This window comes from Microcebus murinus, chromosome 12, assembly GCF_040939455.1.
Source record: "Microcebus murinus isolate Inina chromosome 12, M.murinus_Inina_mat1.0, whole genome shotgun sequence".
In the NCBI taxonomy this organism is placed as follows: Eukaryota; Metazoa; Chordata; class Mammalia; order Primates; family Cheirogaleidae; genus Microcebus; species Microcebus murinus.
In genome coordinates this window covers 55,496,476-55,520,731 of record NC_134115.1, presented here as the reverse complement: position 1 = coordinate 55,520,731, position 24,256 = coordinate 55,496,476, and the positions used below count along the sequence as shown (strand labels likewise).

The following is a 24,256-nucleotide window of genomic DNA, read 5'->3' as shown; positions in this document are numbered from 1 at the left end:
TTTTGTATATCTGTGAAGAATGCTGATGGGATTTTAATAGGTATTGCATTGAATCTGTAGATCAGTTTGGGTAGTATAGACATTTTGATGATATTGAGTCTGCCGATCCACGAGCATGGTATGGATTTCCATCTGTTTACATCCTCTGCTATTTCCTTCCTCAGTGTTTCATAGTTCTCCCTGTAGAGGTCTTTTACCTCCTTGGTTAAGTATATTCCTAGGTACTTTAATTTCTTTGTTGCTATTGTGAAGGGAATTGAGTCTTTGATTTGGTTCTCAATGAGATTGTTGTTGGCGTATATGAATGCCTCTGATTTCTGTGTATTGATTTTGTATCCTGAGACTTTACTAAATTCATTGATCAGTTCCAGGAGTTTCTTGGTTGAATCCTTGGGGTTTTCTAGATACAATATCATATCATCAGCAAACAGTGAAAGTTTGATCTCTTCTGCCCCTATTTGGATACCTTTGATTCCATTTTCCTGTCTGATTGCTGTAGCCAAGACTTCCAGCACTATGTTGAACAGAAGTGGAGATAGTGGGCAGCCTTGTCTGGTTCCAGTTCTAAGTGGGAATGATTTCAATTTTTCCTCATTCAGTATGATGTTGGCTATGGGTCTGTCATATATGGCTTGTATCCTTTTTAGGTATGTCCCTTCTATGCCTATTTTCTTAAGTGTTCGTATCATGAAAGGGTGTTGAATTTTGTCAAAAGCTTTTTCTGCATCTATTGAAAGAATCATGTGGTCTTTGTTTTTGCTTCTGTTTATGTGGTGAATTGCATTTATAGATTTACGCATGTTGAACCATCCCTGCATCCCTGGGATGAAGCCCACTTGGTCGTGGTGGATTATTTTTTTGATAAGTGTCTGGATTCGGTTAGCTAAGATTTTGTTGAAAATTTTTGCATCTATATTCATTAGGGATATTGGTCTGTAGTTTTCTTTTTTTGTTGCATCCTTTCCAGGTTTTGGTATCAGAGTAATATTCGCTTCATAAAAGGTGTCGGGGAGGTTTCCGTTCTTCTCGATGTTGTGGAATACTTTCTGCAAGATAGGTACTAGTTCTTCTTTGTAAGTATGGTAAAATTCAGGTGTGAAGCCATCTGGACCGGGACTTTTCTTTTTAGGGAGATTTTTAATTGCTGTTTCTATTTCAGCTGTTGAGATTGGTCTGTTCAGGGAATCTATTTCTTCCTGGTTGAGCCTAGGGAGGCTGTGTGTTTCTAGAAATTTGTCCATTTCCTCCACATTTTCTAGTTTGTGTGCATAAAGATTTTTGTAGTATTCATAAATTATATCTTGTATCTCTTTGGGATCAGTTGTGATATCTCCTTTTTTATTCCTGATGGAGCTTGTTAGAGATTTCTCTTTTCTGCTTTTCGTTAGCTTAGCCAATGGTGTGTCAATTTTGTTTATTTTTTCAAAGAACCAACTTTTTGTTTTTTTAATCTCCTAAATAGCTTCCCTGTTTTCAATTTCATTTAGTTCTGATTTGATCTTGTTGATTTCACTTCTTCTGCTGGCTTTGGGGCTGGTCTTTTCTTCTTTTTCCAGCTCTTTGAGTCGTTTCATTAGATTGTCTATTTGTGATCTTCTTGTCTTTTGGTTATAGGCATTTATGGAGATAAACTTTCCTCTCAGAACTGCTTTAGCTGTGTCCCAGAGGAGTTGATAACTTGTCTCTCCATTGTCGCTTTCTTCATAGAAGTTTTTTATTTCCGTCTTGATTTCTCATTTACGAAGTAATCATTTAGTAGGAGGTTGTTTAATTTCCACGTTTTTGTGTAGAAATGTGAGTTTCTGTTAGGGTTGATTTCTAGTTTTATTCCACTGTGATCTGAGAAGGTACATGGTATGATTTCTATTTTTTTAAATGTCTTGAGATTTTCTTTGTGTCTTAGGATATGGTCAATCTTAGAGAATGTCCCGTGAGCTGATGAGAAGAACGTATATTCAGTGGATTTTGGGTAGAATGTTCTGTAGATGTCTGTCAGACCCAATTGTTCTAGAGTTTTGTTTAAGTCCATTATTTCTTTATTAATTTTCTGTTTGGAGGATCTGTCTCGTGCTGTCTCCGGTGTTGAAATCTCCGGAGATTATGGAGTTGCTATTAATCCATTTGCTTAGCTCCAGTAAGGTTTGCTTTATGAATCTGGGTGCACCTAAGTTGGGTGCATATATATTTAAAATTGTTATCTCTTCTTGTTGGACTGTGCCCTTCACCATTATATAATGACCCTCTTTGTCTTTTACTACTTTTGTTCGTTTAAAAACTAAATCGTCTGAAATTAGAACTGCCACACCAGCCTTCTTTTGGCTTCTATTTGCTTGGAATATTGATCTCCACCCTTTTATTTTTAGTCTATATGCATCCTTGCAGGTTAGATGTGTTTCCTGAAGACAGCATATACTTGGCCTGTATTTTCTTATCCATTCAGCCAGCCTATGTCTCTTGAGTGGAGAGTTTAAGCCATTCACATTTATTGAGAGAACTGATAGGTAAGGTAGATTACTGATCATTCTGTTGGGTTGGATGTTGTTGCTATGATTTCTGTCTTGAGCCATTGTAATATCTGGCCTTTAATATCTTTGGGTTTTGGTTGTTTTTATATTCGTGGGTTATTTTTATGATGTTCCGTGCATAACGCTGTTTTAAGTACTTCTTGTAGGGCTGGTCTTGTCTTGGTGAATTCTCTGAGCCTTTGCTTGTCTGAGAATGTTTTTATTTCTCCTTCATATATGAAGCTTAGTTTTGCAGGGAATAATATTCTAGGCTTGGCATTGTTTTGTTTCAAAAGAGTGAGAATGGGGCCCCAGTCTCTCCTTGCTTGTAAAGTCTCATTAGAGAAGTCTGATGTTATTCGAATTGGCTTTCCCTTGTATGTCACTTGCTTCTTTTGTCTTACAGCTCTTAGAAGGGCCTCTTTAGTTGATACTTTGGTCAGTCTGATGACTGCATGTCGTGACGTCTTCCTGTTTGCGTTGAATCTCCCAGGGGTCCTCTGAGCTTCTTGAACTTGTATATGGAGATTTTGAGCAAGGCCTGGGAAATTTTCCTCTATTATATCTTCAAACAGCTTGTCCAACCCTTGAGTGTTGTCTTCTTCCCCTTCTGGTAACCCTATGACCCTCACATTAGGTTTCTTCACATAATCCCACAGCTCTTGTAGGCTTTGCTCTTTTCTCTTGTTTCTCTGCTCTATTTCTGTGACTGATTTATTTAATTGGAGGGTGTTATCTTCAAGCTCTGAGATTCTTTCTTCTGTTTCTTCTACCCTGTTCTTGAGACTTTCCACTGTATTTTGTAGTTCCTTGAATTGATTCTTCATTTCCAGGAGTTCGGTTACACTTTTCTTCATTGTGTCTATTTCTTTTCCCATATCCTGGAGACTTTTTGTGGTTTCTTGGTGTTGGTTATTGAGTTGTTGTTGCAGCTGAGTGAGTGTTCTTATGATCCACATACAAAATTCCTCTTCTGTCATATTGGTTGCCTGATTTTGTTTTGTGTCCGTTTCTAGGGTCCTGGGGCTCCTCTTTGGGGGTTTGTTTTCTGTTTGGTTCTTCATATTTCCTGAGTTCTTTTGCTGATTTCTTCCCATGTCGATCAGTTGTTGTTTCTTTCCTTAGGTTATTGTTTGGATATTCACACACCTTGTTTAATTTCTGAGGCGTTAGGTGGTGTCTGTGGGTGAAATTGGACCACTCCCTGTATATTGAGTCAGTGGGTGCCGTGGAAAGGCTGTGCAAGATGCCGTCCCTGTCAGTAGGTGGCGTTTGCTTGGAGGAACAGGCTATACTGTTGATTTTGTGTGCTGTTAACAGCTCTTGTTCTGGGCGGAGCTGGTTTGGGTAAGCCTGCCCTCAGGCCGTTAGCAGGGGTCAAAGTTCTGTTCTCTGCTTCCAGGGAAAGCTGTCAGGGCGGGGCTGGAATGGTCCTGCTCAGCCAGAAAGTCTGGGTGTGGGGGTGGGGCTGTCTGAGACCGGCAGTCTGCAGCAGGCCTCGCTTCTTTCCACCCTCTGGAACTCCGCAGCTACTCCTGGGCCTCTGCCAGCAGGCCAGACCACAAGCCACCAGGCCTCCCCAGACTGTGATGCCAGTGGGGAGGTTCCCTGCACAGGAACGCCACCTAGGTTGGGCGCATGGCCTCCTCCTGGGTGGAGGGTTGCCCTCTAGGATGCTGATCTGCCCCTGGAGGCACACACACCTCAGTAGGCTGTTCACGTATAACCCTTCTGTGCCCCGGGCAATGCTAGCCCTCGGTGCAGGGGATCTGGTCTGCAGGTCCGACCTCTGGGTCCCAGAGTTCAAACTGTATCCCCACCAGGGAGAGGATTTTCAGTCCCAATTCACCCACAGAGAGCCCAAGCTGTGTCTATGTCTCTCAGCCTCTGAGTCGGCACCGTTCTCCTGGGAACACGGTGCCAGCAGCACCTGGGAGGGCGGGCGGGTAGGGAGATCACAGTCTGAGTTCCCCTGTGTCAGGTGTAGGGTCCCAAAAGGGAAGGTCCCATTCCCTGGAGTTGCCTCCAGCTGGTGGCTGTATTGTCTCTCTGGGCAGCCGCGGGTAGGGTCGGTGGAGGGGAGGAGGGGCAATATGGCGCCTGCCGCGCGGCTCGGGTCTGTGCACACGGAGGTGCCGGAGGAAGTTGGGAACCTGCTGCCACATCTCCTACAGGCTCACCGTTGGCATGCGGCGGCGGTCTCTGGGCTGGTGTCCACAGGTCTCTCCACCCGCTGGGGAGCCCACCAGCAGTCCCGAATGCAGGGGAGGGGAAACAGCAAATCCACCTACCCTTGCCGCTGGTCTCCGGGCTGCTCCGGTGGTCTCAGCCTCCAGTTCTCCTCCGCACCCTCCTCCCGTGGAGTCTCCGGGGTCTCAGGTACCCCTCCTTCCAGCCCTTGTCCACTGTATGCTCGTCTTCTTTCTTCTTTCCTCTAATTTCTGCTAGAATCTCGAAGGCATCTTTGATTTTGCTATTCACAATTGATGACTGAATTGATTTTTAATATATTGGCCTTGTTCCAAGAACCTTACTAAATTTACTGATTAATACTCATGGAATTTTTCCTAGATTATTTTGGATTTTCTATGTATGCAGTTATGGCATCTAGAAATGATGACAGCATTATTGCTTTATAAGGGTTCCAATCTCTTTGTACTTTTATTTCTTTTTCTTGTTTTACCAACTAGTCCCTCCAGTTGAATTGAAATTTTGACAGAGAATGTTTACTTCTTGTTTTTGAATTCAGGTGAAGATAATTCCGTATTTAATTTATACCTATGAAGTTAGATGCAAGTGGGGTTTTTTTCTTCTTTTTGTGATTGGGGTATCCATCACCTCAAGCATTCATCATTTCTTTGTGTTAGAAACATTCCAATTCTACTTCTTTAGTTATTTTAAAATATGCCACAACTTATACAATTTTACCACAAAATATACCACACAAAGTGAGTAGAGTCAGAGTCACTTTGTTGTGTTATCAAATATTATCCATTCTATCTAACTATATATATATTTTATATATTTTTTTTCTCTTGAGTGACTTCTCTTATCAGAATATGAACTTTCTTTTGTTGCTGTTTAACTGACATTTCCAAATATATATCAATCAGGTGTACCTACAAGACACACTGATTTATAAAACCACAATGTTTATAATATACAGCCTTTTTACTTAAAAGTACTGTCTAAATATGATAAAAACCTACATGTATCCATATGTACAAAAGAAATATATATTAATCTAAAGAATTTGTTTAGTGAAAAGATTTATAAGAAAACATAGTTTATGTCTCACATAGAATAGTATATCTTAGTGTGAAACTCATTTTTCACTGTTTACCCTTTTGAACGTATACATAATATACATTGTCCTTTTACTATTTTATGATTATCATTAAATACTAAGTTGAAAAACCCATGTCACAACATTGGTATGTATTTCATGATAATGGATATAAATTAATTTCATTTTTATGTAACAAATTTCTATAGCGCCCTTATGATGTACCAGGCACTCTTATGGGTCTTTATGGAATGTAACTCATGTTCATACAAAAATATTCAAATGAGAATTCCTCCAAATACTCAGATTGTCATCTTGTAGGCATTGGATTATGAAAATTTTTTTTTATTTTATACTTTTAAATTATATTACATTTTTAAATTCAACTTAATGAAATTTTTAGGAAGTACTAATTTACCATTATACCTAATGTGAATAGATAATAGGCATTTTTAATTTATGCAAACATTTTATGATTTTTATTTTTCAAGAAAGAAGAGTGTGATGAGGCCGGGCGCTGTGGCTCACGCCTGTAATCCTAGCTCTTGGGAGGCCGAGGCGGGCGGATTGCTCAAGGTCAGGAGTTCGAAACCAGCCTGAGCAAGAGCGAGACCCCGTCTCTACTATAAATAGAAAGAAATTAATTGGCCAACTGATATATATATAAAAAATTAGCCGGGCATGGTGGCGCATGCCTGTAGTCCCAGCTACCCGGGAGGCTGAGGCAGAAGGATCACTCGAGCCCAGGAGTTTGAGGTTGCTGTGAGCTAGGCTGACGCCACGGCACTCACTCTAGCCTGGGCAACAAAGCGAGACTCTGTCTCAAAAAAAAAAAAAAAAAAAAAAAAAAAAAAGAAGAGTGTGATGATTACTTTGCATTAAACATATATTTTTAAAAGTTGATGTTTGAAGCTGTCAGGTTTTAGGTTAGGGTTAGACTTGATTGTATTATGCTAGCATTTGTCATGAGTTATCTGTGTGCACAGATACCGATTGTTTTTTAGATATAATTAGCATAGTTGTTTAGAATCTGTAAAAAAGGACAGGGGTTTGGGATTCATTATGGGGGAGTTTGCTATACTTACAACTACAAAATTCCACTACCCATACCTCTGTGGTCCTGGCAAAAACAAGATTTTTCTCTTATTTTTCACAAATTTCATTTTTACTGGCTGGTGGTGATGGTGTGTGTGTGTGTCTGTGTGTGTGTGTGTGTGTAGTCATTCACACTGTTTTTGGGTTTTCATATTGAAAGAATGAAGCTCAGGCAGCCTATATATAAGTAACTATCATATCCCAATTGTACAATATGATTTAAAGTGTTTTATGAATTAATATACCTCTATGTTTAGGAAAAAACATTTATCCCATTAAAAGTAGCTAAGTTGTCAGTGGTTGAGAGTTATCATGTTACAAATATATTTATGTCCAGCTTTCTCCTAAAGCTCAGTGTGTGTCATAGAAACTGAGGAGATGTGTTGGCCACAGGAAATATCTCAAAATTTTACAATGGATTCTCTGTCCCATCATTTTGTCTGACTGTTCAAAATTATTTGTTTTGTGGCAATGCAAATATTGTTCTATCACCCGCTTAAATCTGCTTTTCTTTAATCGGATTTGCCTCTGGGTTATTACCACTGTACTTTGCTTGATAATAACCCAGACTCCTTTTGGAAAAAGCAACTTCTATTGCCACTGCTGAAAAAGCCTTTTCCTCTCCTACTTGTCATGCCTTACTGTTGCACAGCATATTTTGTTTGATCTTAATTATTGCTTGAGGCAAAACAGGTGGACTCCCTTCCTTGTTTTAAACCACAGCTGATCAAGGTTTTCTGATGATGGTAAACCTGAAGCCTTCATAAAGCTGAAGTTGTTGTGTGCAAACTTTTCTCATTTTGCACCTGTCGGTTTTTCATCATGGTTCATCATAGCTACCTCATGCTGTGTAGCCACATGGCCACCAAAACGACACTTACCATTACAAATAAGAGCACAGCTTGAGGTCTTTCCTGCCTTTGTAGAGGGAGAATGTTTGAGGAAAAACTGGAAATGAAAAAATTTGATTTTAACTCATTTGAAAATATTCCGTATACTTTCATTCTTGTGTTTACCATTTAAAGTCATACAGTATGTACTGATTTTTAAATATATTTTGGAAAATAACTTAGACAAGTATTAGATGGAAGAGTGTATGACAAAAAATTTGATGGCCAATAGTGATTGCCATTAGGTAGTTTATTAATCTTGCCCATTGAAAAATAATTTAACAAGACAAATGGAAACAAAGCAAAGAATGACTCAGGTGATTCACTATGATTATATACATTATACATATAAACATGGACATACATATATATACAAAATTATACCCACATGCACACATACAGATACATGCACATATATATAACATATATTTATGTTCTTTAGCAATTAAAATATTGCTCCCACTGTTTTATGCAACTCATTTTATAAAAATGTGTAATTTTCTCTTTTCTCTGTGTAAGATGTTACAAATAATTTTATACATTTCTGTTTTTTCTACATTTTTTACAAAAGCATATTTGAGCTATTACAGACAAATCTATACTTAAAATCCATATTTAAAATCTTATATTTTATGTAGAACACACGTAAAACACAATAAAATAGAAAATTATATGCACATGTGCACAAATTGGTGACCTGTAAACCAAATTCTTAAAAGATACAGTTCTAGGTAGTTGGCAATGCATAGTTTATTTTCTCTATTCATTTTTTAGTGTTTCCCACATTTTCTAGCATGACTATATGTTATATAAAAAGGGGAAAATGACTTATTTAGAAAAGATAAATTTATACTCATATAAATCACTGTGACAAAAGAAATAATATGAGGTTAATTTGAGCTCCACTATAGCTAGCAAAAAAAAAAAAAAAAAAAGTAAGCATTTTTGTAGGCAAGTAATTGACCAGTGCATTTAGTAGTTTGAGATAACTATATAATTGAAATCTGATTATCAAAAGTATAGCCAGAAATTATGGAAGACAATTTTTAAATAATTTAATGGAAAGATATAGAAGAGTCTACGTCATGAGATGTAAAAGATAGTGATTTAAGTATTCCGTTAAGTCTTATGAAGTGAATTCTTCTTTAGGGTTTTAGCTATTATCAAAGCAAAGGAAAAAGAAGTACCAAAAATGCAAGTTATAACAGAGGTCTATACAATTTTTAATTATTAGCAAAATTTTTATTTTTTTTAAATTTCATCATATTACAGGGGTACAAATGCTTACATTATGTATATTGCCTTTGCCCAACATGAGTCAGAGGTTCAAGCGTGTCCATCCCCCAGATAGTGCTCACTACACCCCTCTGCCCAATACCTGATGAATGTTATTACTATATGTGCACTTAAATGTTGATCAGTTAATTCCAATTTGATGGTGAGTATATGTGGTGCTTGTTTTCCATTCTTGTGATACTTCACTTAGTGGAATAGGTTCCAGCTCTATTCAGGATAATACAAGAGGTGCTAGATCACCATTGTTTTTTGTGGCTAAGTAGAACTCCATGGTATACATATGCCACATTTTATTAATCCCCTCATGTATTGATGGGCACTTGGGTTTTTCCACATCTTTGCAATTGTGAATTGTGCTGCTTTAAACATTCTAGTGCAGATGTATTTTTTAATAGAATCTCTTTTGTTCTTTTGGGTAGATGCCCAGTAAAGGGATTCCTGGATCAAATGTTAGTTCTACTTGTAGCTCTTTGAGGTATCTCCATATTACTTTCCACAGAGGTTGTACTAGTTTTCAGTCCCACCAGCAGTTTATGAGTGTTCTTATCTCTCTGCATTCATGCCAACATTTATTGTTTTGGGCCTTTTTCATAAAGGCCATTCTCACTGGAGATAACTGATATCTCATTGTGGTTTTGATTTGCATTTCCCTGATGATTAGAGATGTTGAGCAGTTTTTATATTTTTGTTGGCCATTAGTTTATCTTCTTTAGAAAAGTTTTTGTTCATGCCCTTTGCCCACATTTTGATAGGGTTATTTGATTTTTTCTTGCTGATTTTCCTGAATTATATGTAAATTCTAGTTATCAGTCCTTTATTGGATGTGTAACATGCAGATATTTTCTTCTTTCTGTAGGTTGTTTGCTCTTGTGATAGTTTCCTTGACTGTGCAGAAGCTTTTTAATTTGATCATGTCTCATTTATTTATTTTTGTTGTTGCTGTGATTGCCTTTGGGGTCTCTTTCATAAATTCTTTGCCTAGGCCAACATGTATAAGAGTTTTTCTGACATTTTCTTCTAGAATTCTTATAGTTTCATGCCTTAGATTTAAGTCTGTTATCCCCCGTGAGTTGATTTTTATGAGAGGCGAAAGGTGCGGATCCTGTTTTCAGTCTTCTACATCTGGCTATCCAGTTTTCCCAACACCATTTATTGAATAAGGATTCTTTTCCCCAGTGTATGCTTTTGTCTGCTTTGTCAAAGATCAAATGGCTATATAAAGATGCTTTTAGATCTCAGTTCTCAGTTCTGTTTCATTGCTCTATGTCTCTGTTCTTGTGCCAGTTCTATGCTGTTTTGGTTACTATAGCCTTGTAGTATAGGTGGAAGGATGGTAAATTTTAGCCTCCCAATTTGTTCTTTTTGCTTAAGATTGCTTTTCCTATACAGAGTCTTCTCTTGTTTCATATGAAGCATAGAATTATATTTTCTAGATTTGTGAAAAATGATGTTGGTATTTTAATAGAGATTGCATTGAATCTGTAGATTACTTTGGGTAGTATAGACATTTTAACAATGCTGATTCTGCTGACCCATGAGCATGGTATGTTTTTCCACCTGTTTACGTGCTCTGTCATTTCCTTCCTCGGTGTTTCATAGTTCTCCCTGTAGAGGTCTACTAGAGCAGACCGAGTGGTACTCAAACTGTGAGCTCTCTACCTGCCAGCCCTCACAGGTGCTGCTTTCCTGGTAACTCCAGGAAAGCCAGGCAAATCCTGAGGCAGAGAGACATTAATCTAGCTTCAGCATCCTGTGGGGTGCTTGAGACCAGTGTTCTTTTCCCTGGCAGGGTCAGGGATTGATCTCCAGGGCCCAGGGAAAGGCCTGCAGACCAGGTCCCACACACCCAGGTCTGGATCACATTGCCTGGGGGCACAGAAGGGATATTTGTGAAGGAGCCTACTGCGGTGTGTGTGCCTTCAGGGACAGATCAGCATGCTTGAGGGGCAACCTTCCTCCCACGAGAGAGCTGTACTCCCAGCTCATGCTGTGACACTAGGCAGAGAACCTCCCAGCTCGTATCACAGCCAGGGGAGGTACACTGGCTTGAGGTCCCTCCTGTTGGCAGAGGCCAGGGAGAAACTGCAGAATAGAGGATAGTGGAAAGGAGCAAGGCCTGCTCCAAACTACAGATATCAGACAGCCACACCTGCACCTGCAGACTTTTTGGGTGAGTGGGGCCATTTCAGCCTCTCCCTGGCAGATTTGTCCAGAAGTAGAAAACAGAACTTTAACCCCTGCTAACAACATTTGTGGAGCTTGAGGGCAGGCTTACCCAACTCAGCTCCACCAGCCTCACTTCCCCACCTGCCCATACTGAGGTGAAGAATAATGACACACCTGGAAGTCCCAGGGCCCCACTAACCACCCAAGGCACTGGAGTGCCTCTCCAGAGGAACAAGAGCTGGTTACAGGACCCCCAAACAACTATGAAGTCTGCTCCTCCTGGCAACCACCACCTACTGACAGGGATGTCTTTTTGCTTACCCTTTTACTGCATCTACTGACTCATCATACAGGGTGTGGTCAAATCTCACCCACATACACAATGTCCTGGCTCAGAGACTAAACAGGGCATGTCATTATCCAAACTAAAATCTAAAGGTAAGAAGCAACAGCTAATCCAGATGGGAAGGAATAAGCTATATTAGCAAAATTAATAGGAAGGACATATAAATGATGATTTGTGTAAAAGAAAAGAATATACCTAGTATTATATGCATGTTATGTATATATTACAGATTCTTTCAGGCTCTGTGTTAAATATATTGTATAAATTTATTTAAAATGGTTTCAGAGACAAAATAAGTTGTAATTATAGTATATAAATTGTTTGTATCATGAGGCTGCTGAATAATTATCAAAATCAGTAAAGTTTTGGATATCCCAACAATGAAAAGTCAAAACTTAATAGTAATTATAAATTCCAACCCAAAAGTTTTCTAAATTTATTGTGAGGATCATTTATTTAAAATATAAGTTTGTAAACATTTGTGTTCACCTTAGCAAAGCAATGATTTTATATGTGAGACCAAGTGATGACAAAAATTAGCTAAGAGTTTTAAATATGCATATTACACAGTTTCTCATGGAATGGCTCACACCCCAGATTCTGTGTCACTAAGAGCATTTAAAAGACCAAATGCAATTAAAAATAAACTACCTGCTGTTGCAGTCAAATTGCCACCAGAATTAGAGCTTAAGCAATTTTAGCAATGCAGGTGTACAAGTATGATGCTACCTCAGAACTGTTCTTTGGATATTATCTAGTGTAAATGGAAAGCAGTAAAATTCCATAGGTAGAGATAACTGTCTTTTTTTAAAAAAAAAATTTTATTTTCAAATTATCTTTTTAGTAGCAGTGTACAGAAGAATATTGGCAATTTATGTAGCTATCTACAGTTTAACATATGCTAAAATTTCTTTTCTGTATCAACTTCCTGCTTCCTCCTTGGATTTCCTTTTCCAATGAGGATTAGAGTAAGCTTTATATAAGAAAATTATATTCTAAGGTTATAATTAAAATCAACTGTATCTGTGACATGAGTAGTTGTTATTTATTTTTTAAAGTAAGTTAAATGATCATGCATATTAATTCCACTTGAAATAATTCACTTACTTTGCTTGGTCTTCCTGGAATTGATATTTGCATTTATAAAGAATGTCCCACTATTTTTAGGTAGAAAGTAAAAAAATATATATATACTGATAAAATAAATTTATTGAAGGTTATGTAATTCTTTGAGATGAATCACCATGACTCTTTGTTTTGGGCTCTGAGCTTTTATCTTTAGCTCAGGAATTGTCCTTCGTTTTCAGTAAAAAAAATTATTCACATTTGCAACTGAGTAATTTTCTCAGCCTGCTTTCTGCCCATGGTAGTTCAAGGGCCTAAATACCTCTTTTTTTTTTAAATTTCAGAATATTATATAGGTAAAAATGTTTTGGTTACATCAATTGCTTTTGTACTGCTTGAGTCAAAGTTATAAGTATAGCCAACCCCCTGATAGTGTACATTACTTACAGTTGGAAGGTTAGTTTGATACCAGTTATGCCGGAATTAGAGGTTCTATCTCATAGATAGATTTTAGAAATGAAACTTTTATAGTTTCTGATTAAAAAATGACAAAATTCTGAGTAAAAAATAAATATTTACTGCACAAAAATTCAAAAAAACTAACTTTAAAATGAATTTACAAAATAAATATCCCAGTGACACTTTGTAAACTTGGTAGCATGTATATTTAAAATCCTGAACACTTAATACCACATTAAGATATGTGGACCTCTACACATACACACACACACACACATGCACACATACTGTTCTCCAAACAAGAAATATAGCAATATTTCATAATATTATTAAAAGCTAACAACCTGTATATCTGGATAATAATACAAAAGAAGATGTGAAATGAATATTCCTTATGTTTAAGGCTATTGGGTTTTAGGCAATAATGATGTCATTGATATCTACTTGTTCTTCCTACCTAAAAACAAAACAAAACAAAAAAATGGATATCTCTAATCTACTGTAAAGTGTAATGTTTGTAGTCTGCCTTTCCCAGACATATCTGTTATTTTTTTTTAATGGATAGAAACAGGAAGCCTTTATATTCTGAGAATATATGGGCTTTCAGGTTCAGACATACCAGGATTGGCATTCCACTTCAGTTAATTGCAACCTGTATGTTCTTCAGTAAATTACTTAAACATTCTGTAATTTTTTGATCTCATTTTGCTAGGGGAAATAATTATTGATAGCACATATATTTCTTGTTAAGATCAAATAAAGTAATAGATGTGAAAATGCCTGGTAGAGTGGCTGTCAAAACATGTCACTGGCTAATTTCTGTGTTTATCTTTGTATTGGGACAGACTGTGTTATTTTATAAATCAGATCATAGTTTTGCATAGGCAGATAACAATTACAAGGATGGTTTATTTACATTTTTTGGTTAGTAATCATTTAGAATGGTTGAAAAGTATTTTAAGTGCATAACATGATTCCCTTCTAATATTGACCCTATGTGGTTAATAAACTTATTGAGTATCTTTAAAAATTATCACTGCAGCTCCAGAGTTGCCAAAGAAAAAAAGTAATACATGTCATATACTCTAATGCATTAGAAATCTGTGGGGAAGGTAACTATTATTGTAGTGTAATTGTTATTAGATTCATATACTCTATGCTGATATATACTTTCTCTGATGATATAAAATCTCATTTAGTAAAACCACCGCTCTGGGGAAGCTGAGGCACACAGTTTAAGTAAGCAGAGTTCACACAGTTAATGGCTGTGCTAGGATTTGCAGTTTAGATTATAATTTTGCTATTTCTATATGTGGCAAGATCTATGGTAAGGGATATTTAAAACTCTGGGATCCATGGAGAGTCACTAAAAATAAAACAATGTATTTGGATAGACTGATTGATGATCACTATTTTAGATACCTAAGGCATTTGTGTGTTCAGAATAAATTTAGAAGATTAGGTGATATGATTGCTACAATTTAAGAAATTAACTCTCTCTTACTTGACATTAAAACCTATGGTAACAATCTCCTCTCAATGCCAGTAGCAAAACAAATAACACTGTCTCATGCCACATCCATTTCTTATCTACTCATCAGAATTTCTCATGAGTAGTAATTAATGCTCAGGTGAGATTTATCAGTTAGTTTTGGAGTTCACTTACCCCAAGGTTAGTTCAATGACATGAAGTGTTATTTCTTTTTCAATTCACTTCCTGTGAAAATGGTACACCTTTTATACTATGACTAAAAATTTGTATAGAATAGCAACAGGAAAAGAAAAAAAATTATTCCTACCAACTGCTACTTTTTGATCTCAGGAAGAGAGAAGTGTTAATAATAAATAGATGTACTGAACTTGGGAGAAAAGTGTTTTTCTGTGTCAAAGATTGAAATGTAAGTTGCAAGCATAATTCTGGTTTACTTATTATCTATAGTAACTTTTAAAGGAACAATAAGTTTATTATGTCAAGGACAGCATGAGTCAATGGTTTTAGGGGATTTAATAATAACCATGAAAAATCTACACTATGATATATTGACTGTGACATATCTTGCAAAGTGTCATGTAGAACTTGCTGAATTGTATCACTGAAGGCTGCAATCCTTAGAGCAGAGAAAGTTCTTTAAATGTAGGTCATTGTGTTCTTTTGTATAATCAGATAGAAATAGCCAGAAAACATTTTATGACATTAAAATAAGGAAAATGAAAGCCACATTATTCACTCATTTTAAAATACAACACATAATAGATACTACATAAGTGACCTTATTAACTAAATGTCAGTTAATGAAGAGTGAACTTTCAAATGTTTACAAGTTCTGTTGTTTATAGTAATACACTTGATATAAAAAAGTGAGCTATTCAAAATAATGCTTTGAATTCTATTTCATTGATTCTAGAAGGTGGTGTAGTTTGAACAAATGAGGTAATAATGATACCGATAGCATAGTAGTAGTAGTAGTAAAGTAATAACTAGCAATTATTGGGCACTCTGTATGTGTCTATTGAAAACATTTAGTGTTGCCCTTAAGTGTGTCTATTAAGGATGGAGTAAGATACTGAAGAGAATTGAAGCACACAGATTTGTTGGTGAAATGTTAGTGAGCTTCTTTTTCTGAAGAAAGTTACCAGTGCTCTCAACACCAGCAAGTGGCTGAGAATCTTGAGCTTTGACTCAGCAAAGAACAATGCTACAGTACAGGACAGAGATTCCAAAAAATACTTTCATGGTCTGACAGAACTAGAGTAAATATATTAGAGATTTGCAGGTCCTCAAGCATGCTGATAAATTTTCGCTCAAGTTATTTGCTAAATTATAAAGTTGTATTGGAAAGGAACCTGAAAGGTCTAAACAGAAAGTATATGAAAATAAGAGCATAGGTTTGTGTTTGTTTATTTTTAATATTCCTGCACTGCCACCGAAGAGTCAGAGATTATAGTTTAGGACTCATTTGAGGGAGGGTTCCCATATCAAACTGTCCATTTAAAAAAATGTGGTTAGCTATACTCCAGAAACAAAGATGACACAGAGGTGGAACAGAGCCTTAACAAAAGCTTAACCTAGGCTTGATTTAGTTTAGACCTGGTTGAATTGGTCATTTCTCAGTAGCAAAAAAGGTGAACCCTTATGAAAAAAGGTAATATAACCTGTACCATTTCAAAATTTTAAAATGCTGTATAGCATGCAATAGAATAATTTAAAGACATGCCAAGAAAGAGGAATATATTACTGAAAATGAAAGAAAAAAGAGATAACAAAAATGAATGCAAAAGAAATCTAGATTTAAAATTATCAAAGACTTTGCATGAATAATCATTAATATGTTCAACAAAATAGAGTAAATAAATGACAAAAGAGATGAATATATGGATAATTTCGCCTGATATTTAAATGTATTAAAATTATATAAAGCTTTATGAATGAAATATAATATCTCAAGCAAAATCTTGGATGCAGGAGAAAAATGAGATGAGTTCACTAGAAGACAGATCAACAGAGAAAATTCAAACTGAAGTGCAACCAGAAAAAAAGAAGGGGAATGGACAAGTCAACATAAGACACATGTGGGAAGAAGATGATGTCAGAGAGAAAGTTAGGAGCTGGCAAACTTATTTAGAATTTAGATTCTTGTATGGACTTAAATGTTTGGGTATTATTAATGAGAAGCAACTGAGGAGTTTTCAGGTGTGGAGTGAATGACCAGATATTTGTTCTGAAGATTTCTCTGACTGCCACGTGGATAACAGTGGGGGTGGGCATTTGAGAGGCAACTGAAGTAGTTCAGTTAAGCAGTGATGGCGATTTGGATTACAAGGTAGCAAGGGAGGAGTTATTTGATACAGTTTGAAGATTGGACTTAAAGGATTGATCAATGATTGGATATAGGAGATAAGAAAAATAGTATAAAATTATTCTAGAAAATTATAGGAGGGAATTTCTTCATTAAAGATTTAGAGATTTAGCATATTTTAATATATAATTTAAGAGGGGACACATAATTTGTTTAGTTTTTGTTTTGTCTTGCTTGATTTTAAAACTGTTTTTTATAAATTTTAATTAAAATCTTTGAATATTTAAATATATTTTTTGTTTTAGATATTATTTCCCCTTGCTTTATGCTTAGTATTTGTGAATTCTTTAATCCACAGCTCTGGTTATCTATTCATTTCTATAATCTTTGTGTCTGCTTTCATAACTACTTTAAATTCATAGCAAGAATTATAGTGTGTGTGTGTGTGTGTGTGTTGGTAAGAGAGAGAGAGAGAGAGAGAGAGAGACAGATAGAAGGAGACAGATACCTAGTATGAATCAGATAGCTCATTAAAATAATTCATTGAGAACATAAAAATGTAATACTTGAGTTTGAAGGTTTTTCAAATTGTAATTTATTTTTCTGTATAAATATCTATAGTCTCTTTTCATGCACTATCAGTAAGTCAAATAAGCTTAAAATACTATTTCTTATTTTATCTACAAATGTGATTATATTAATTCTAACTAAACTACCTACAATACTGCCTATTGACTCTTCACTAAAATGATAAAAGTCATGTATGACTTAAAAAACATAAAAAATAGGGAAACTTTGGAAAGTAGAATTATTACTATTACTATTTCCATTTACCATTTTGCATTGCTATTTGATACTACTATTTCTATTGCTATTTACACTATCTGGATAGAGGACTATGAGAAAAAATAGTGAGAGAGAAGATAGTAATAAGAAAAGAAGAGAAAAGTGTTAGGAAGAGTAAATGGAAACCTTAAACAGAATACTCAAAGACCACATTAACCTAACAAGCATATCTGTGTGCTTGTGTGTATCTGTGTCCTGTCTATAATGCAAGCAGGAGTGGGAGGAACAAGGACTTAGATGGGACATTGTGATAAAAGGAACATTGAAAAGGACCCCCTAAGAAAATGATTTTGTTCAGGGTGCAGTTCCTGTTAGAAGTCATTTATACGATTATATGATGAGCTTTATGCTGTATCTAATGTGAAACATAATCTGTAATGAATAAATAATTTGGCTCTACTTCCAAGCTTTGATATAATGAAAGCTTTCCCACCATCCCCATTATCACATTAATTTGCATTATTGATCTATTCATTATCTGCCAACTAGGGGATAATTTGGTCTAAGAAAAAGGGAGCGAGTATGTTTTATTTCAGGCCAGAGGCCAGGTAAGTGTCTTTTCCTGTGGTTCTGCATTATAGAGATACCCAGGAGATGATGGCAAAGGTTTCTAGTGACCCTTTATAGTCCTGCATGTTTCATGGGGCTGATGGATAAAGTTAGCAATAGGCAATTGCATATAAGATGCAGAATCTCAAAGAAAAATTTGACTAGCTGAGAATTTTGGCAATTGACAGCCTTGAAAATGCATATTGTGGAAGGCTATAGATATTGTTTTCCTAGAATTAATTTTAAAACTTCTATATAGGTCACTCTAAGCAGTGGAAAATTTCCTGAACTGTGGCAGAAGAAGTTCTTTAGATGGTTTGAAAATTCTTTGTCTGGCCTGTAATCTAACTCACATGCTTTGCTGTAATTTCATGCAGTTATTTGTTCCCTTTCATATCAGGTTCTAAAAGCACTATCCCAAGATGAAACTACTTTTCTCCTCTTTCTGGTTGCAAGAGAATGTGATTTTAATATTGTTCCAACTCTAGTGATAATCAGATATGTCTCAAATATGAATCTACACTAAGAAGTTACAACTACAGCAAAAGAAAATCTTAGCTTTGAAATAACCATTTGAAAGTAACCACAGAATGGTGGTATGGTAAGTCTGCAGATCTCTAAATCAATGCCTCTGTCTAACATTAAAAATAATTCAGCCTTGATATAACCTATAAAACCAGGAAAATATAATGTGTGCATAAGAAAATATGCTGCTGTTTCTATAACAACAAGATATAATCACCATGTTGGTATAATCCATTAATAAGTAGAGATGCATTCATTAATTTAGTCTTTTAAAATATATGATTATATATTCAAAGCATCCATCACCAAGTTATATAAGCATTTGGGACTATTTGGTTTCCACTTTGCCTCAATGAACTTTTTAAAACTCACCTTTCTTGTTTCAATGTAGTGGGGGCTATCGAGAGAATTGATTTCTATTTAATCAAAATTAAATTGCAGCTTGGGCTTAGCCAGAATATCCATCAGAAACATCAGACAAATTAAATGGACTAATACTTACATTCCTTCATGCTCTACAATATATAGATAAGAATATATATTGTTAAGGAAAGAAAACTACATATGCGTTACATTTTTATAGACTAGACACTATGTGGATAAAGACCTGCCTCTATTTGCTGCATTTAGTAAAATGCCTCATCACAGGAGACGATCAGACATGGGGAGAACAATGCATCTACTTTCTGTCTCTTTGAATTTGCCTATTTGCGTATTTATTTAATATAAATTGAATAATGTGTTATTTTATGTCTGGCTTCTTTCACATAGCATAATATCCTCAAGGTTCATCTATGTTGTAGGACATATCAGTACCTCATTCCATTACGTGGCTATATCATATTTTGTTTTTCCATTTGTTGGTTCATTGGCATTTATGTTTTTTTTCCATTTTTAGCTACTCTAAATAATGTCACTATGAATATTCCTTTGCAAGTTTGTATATGAGCATAAGTTTTTAATTCTCTGGGAAGTGTACCTAAGAGTACAGTTGATGAGTCATAGACATCTCTGTGTTTAACATTTTGAGAAACTGCCAAACCTTTTCCAAAGTGTCTGTATTATTTTACAATATATAGGGTTTCAATTTCTCCATATTGTCATCGACATTCTTTATATGCTTAATAGCCATTGTAGTGGGGGTAAAGTGGCACCTCAATGTGGTTTTGACTCAACATTTAACTAATGACGAATGATGTTGAGCATCTTTTCATATGGCTTTTGTATGTTTTTGGAAAAATATCTACTCAAATCTTTTTTGATCATTTTTTAAATTAGATTGTTTGTCTTTTTGTTGTTGAGTTGTAACATTTCTTTATATATCCTGGCTATAAGTACCTTGTAAGAAATTTCATTTGAAAATACTGTCTTCTACTCTGCAGGCTATCTTTTCACTTTCTTAATAAAGTTTTATAGCTTTAGCTCTTACATTTAGCTCTTTGATCTAGTTGCAGTTAATTTTTTTTTGTATTGTGTGAATTAGGAGTCAAACTTCATTCTTTTGCATGTGGATATCCATTTGTCTTAACATTACTTGTTGAAAAAAACTACTCTAACAATTTTTAAAAAGAAGTCATGTAGCCTAAGAAGGCAGCCTAAGAGACATCCTGAAATGTCCCTGGTGGAATCCAAACTAAGCCCATTATTGAGCAAAAACTGACTTGAAAAGTATACTTATCCATGATCCTCATTATTAAAGAAAGAATACTCATAATTTGAGGTTAAATAAGACAATAGATATGAAAGTAAGCTTTGCTAAAATATCTATTGAGTACAATATTACCAAATAAGACAACTCACATACATTTGTTTTAATTATATCTGATTCTAAAGATTTTTGACTACATACTGTTTCAGAAATTCCAGTAGACCTTTATAAGCAATCACACTATGTTTTTTTCTAAAACCACCTTGATGAGTGGAATGCATATTGCACAGAAGATTTTAGCATGAAAATATAAAATAAACATGATATCCATTTGCCATCTGGTGTGTTGTAAATATATTGTTGTTTACCCTTTTCAGAAGCCCTAAATGAATTTTATAATTGCCTCATCATCTGCAATATGTGATACCTCCACGGCTGTTCTGGTGACGATAACACATGGCTCCTTTAACAAAACACAAAGCAAAATGCAGAGATAGGTGAAGTCATCTAATGAAACTATGTGTGTTTGTATATAAAGAAAGATGTCTCTTGAAATAATGCTGTTCTGAGGTTCCAATGCAGCTTTAAGCAATCTAGCTAATGTCATCTGCTTCAAACGTGTAAGTGCATCACTGAGACTACAAAGCATGCTTTGCTAAAAATCAAATCAGAGACAGAGCAGAGTTTAGCAATAAAGATCATTGAGATGTGTCTCTAATGCAATCTTCCCCTATCTGTTAGCTGTAATTCTACTCTCTTTATTTCTATCTCTCCTTTATTTTAGAATGACTATATAAGTGCATGATAAAATGCAGACCATTGGTGAGAGAGCTACATTTCCAGTATATTTTCTTGCTTTATGATAGCTAGTATATAGACATGCAATTTCTATTATCACATATGATTAGCAAGAACTTTATATGTACCATATTAACGCTCTGAAACCAATACTATTTTGCTTCTTGAAGTCACAAATATTCTCAATAAAACTTTTTGATGGATCCCTGATTCATTTGTTTCCTGATCTCATTAGGATTCGTTTTACTTGGTAAACATTTAACAAGCAGGGACATTGTATGAAATGTGTACAGGAATCTTAAGTGACCTCATGATAAGAACTTCTTCCACATAGATCATTTATTTACATGCAGCTTCTAAATAGCAAGGTGGGAATTTATGTGCTAAATTCTATATGAATGAATTTATTATTTATTCAACACAATTAGCTTGAACACATTAGGAACCTTAGGATGAAGGCATTTAGTTTTACTGCAGTTTTCTCCTTTATCCCTTACTGCTTCCATTATGTTATACTGGAATTTCCTTTTCTCTCATAATAGCTTTTTTCTTTTTAAAATCTCTACTACCACTCTTGGTTTAGGATCACATCACATGATACCTTCTTTACAAAAATCAGCATCCTAGTAGGCATTCATGGCTCCAGTTTCTCCAGTGAAGAGCAGAAGGAAAATGATCATGTGTTTAGAAAGTTTCTATTTTAAAAGAGGCTAAATGAAGGCACTTAAGGGAGAGAAATTAAACAATAGAGAGTTGACTATTTTCCACAACTATACGTGTGTATATATGCATGCATATATACAAAAGAACACATCAGAAGTGTTAAGATCAATGGATTTGTACAGAGTAAACACACCTATATCCCTGGTACATGGATCAAGAGATAATTACTAGTGTGACTTCTGAAACTATGTCAAACTCTATATATGCAGAATGTATTGTTCTGTGTCTGGCTCTTTTTGCTTAACTATATGTTTGTAAGATTCATTCATATTACTGTGTGAAGTTGTGATTTATTTTAATTTTTGAATAGCATTTATTTTTTAAATTTTATTTTTTTAAACTTTCCATCAATATTATTTTAATTGGTAAATTATAATTATATATATTTATGTATACAATTGTGATGCCTTGATATATATACACACAATGTAGAATGATTAAATCAAGCTAATTAACATATCCATCATTTCATTTACACATCATTTTTTTATATGAGACATTTGAAATTCACTCTCTTAGCAACTTTGAAGTATATATTATCATTAACTCTGGTCATGCATAGCATTTCATTAAACAAACATACCATATCTTATTAATCCATTCTGCTGTCCCTGAGCATTTGGGGGCTGTTTATAGTTTTTACACAATAGTAAATATTCCTACTATGAGTACTCATATTTTTGTTTTAAGCAAATGAAAATGCTTAAAACATTTTAGGTATAGGAAATAGGTATACCTATTTTTATTGGGAATATATTTACTTTTAGTACAATGGTTATGTCATGAGACATATTCAGTTTTATCTTTTTTGTTTTATTTTATTTTACTTTTTCAATAGTTTGGGGGTGGGAGGTCTTCCAGTGAGGACTGGAAAACCTGCTAGACAATTTCTAAAAGAGATGTAACACTATTCAGTTTTAGAAATATGTCAAACAATCTTCCAAAGTGATTGCATGAGGACAATTTAAACTTCAATAATGTCATAGACAACATTGGGTATTTTCTACATTTTTATATTAGCCATTCTTGTGCATATGTATTGGGATCTGTTTTACTCCATTTTGTGAGCTATAAAGGAATACATGAATCTGTGTAATATATAAAGAAAAAAAGATTTATTTGGCTCAAGATTCTGATGGCTGGAAAAATTAAAGTTTGATTATTTGCAGCTGGTAGGGCCTCAGGTTGCTGCCACTCATGGGAGAAGGTGAGGAGGAGCCAGTGTGTGCAGAGATCACACAGCATGAGGGTAATTGAGAGAGAAGGGAGAGGTTCCAGGCTCTTTTTAACAACTAGCTCTCTAGGGAGCTAACAGAGTGAGAACTCACTCACCCCTGAGGGAGGGCACTAATCTATTCGTGAAGAATTTGCCTCCATGGCTCAAATATCTCCCATTAGGCCCCACTTCTAACATTGGGGATCAAATTTCATCATGATATTTGAGGAGACAAATACCCAAACCGTAGCAATGTCTCACAGTGTATTGATATTTCACTGTGACTTTAATTTTCATTTCTCTTATGAATATTGTGTTTGACTATGGATTTTTTATTTTTTCTTTCTTTATTTAATTTTTTAATCTTTAATTTTTTTTGTTCCACTTATTAAAGGGGCACAAATATTTAGGTTACATATATTGCCTTTGCCCCAGCTGAGTCAGAGTTTCAAGCATGTCCATCTCCCAGACGGTGCATACTACACCCATTAGGTGTGAATATATCCATTCCCTCCTCCCCTTCCCACCTGCCTGACACCCAGTGAATGTTACTACTATATGTGCACTTACGTGTTGGTCAATTAAGTAAATTGATACCAGTTTGAAGATGAGTACATATGGTGCTTGTTTTTCCATTCTTGGGATACTTCACTTAGTAGAATCGGCTCCAGCTCTATCCAGGTGCTAGATCGCCATTCTTTTTTGTGGCTGAGTAGTACTCCGTGGTATACATATATCACATTTTATTAATCCACTCATGTATTGATGGGCACTTGGGTTGTTTCCACAGCTTTGCAATTGTGAATTGTGCTGCTATAAACATTCAAGTTCAGATGTCTTTTTTATAGAATGTCTTTTTTTTTCCTTTGGGTATATGCCTAGTAGTGGGATTGCTAGATCAAGTGGTATTTCTATTTTTAGCTCTTTCAGTATCTTCATATTACTTTTCATAGAGGTTGTACTAGTTTATAGTCCCACCAGCAGTGTATGAGTGTTCCTATCTCTCTGTGTCCACACCAATATTTATTGTTTTAGAACTTTTTGATA

The 24,256-nt window shown here is 35.3% G+C and overlaps 1 non-coding gene across 1 annotated transcript; it reads right to left on the bottom strand.

The window, feature by feature from the left end:
- Nucleotides 1–22,841: 22,841 nt before the first annotated feature.
- Nucleotides 22,842–22,903, bottom strand: LOC142874694 (U7 small nuclear RNA). The gene has a single exon (XR_012922337.1). It is a non-coding gene; the product is annotated as a U7 small nuclear RNA (small nuclear RNA).
- Nucleotides 22,904–24,256: the final 1,353 nt, after the last annotated feature.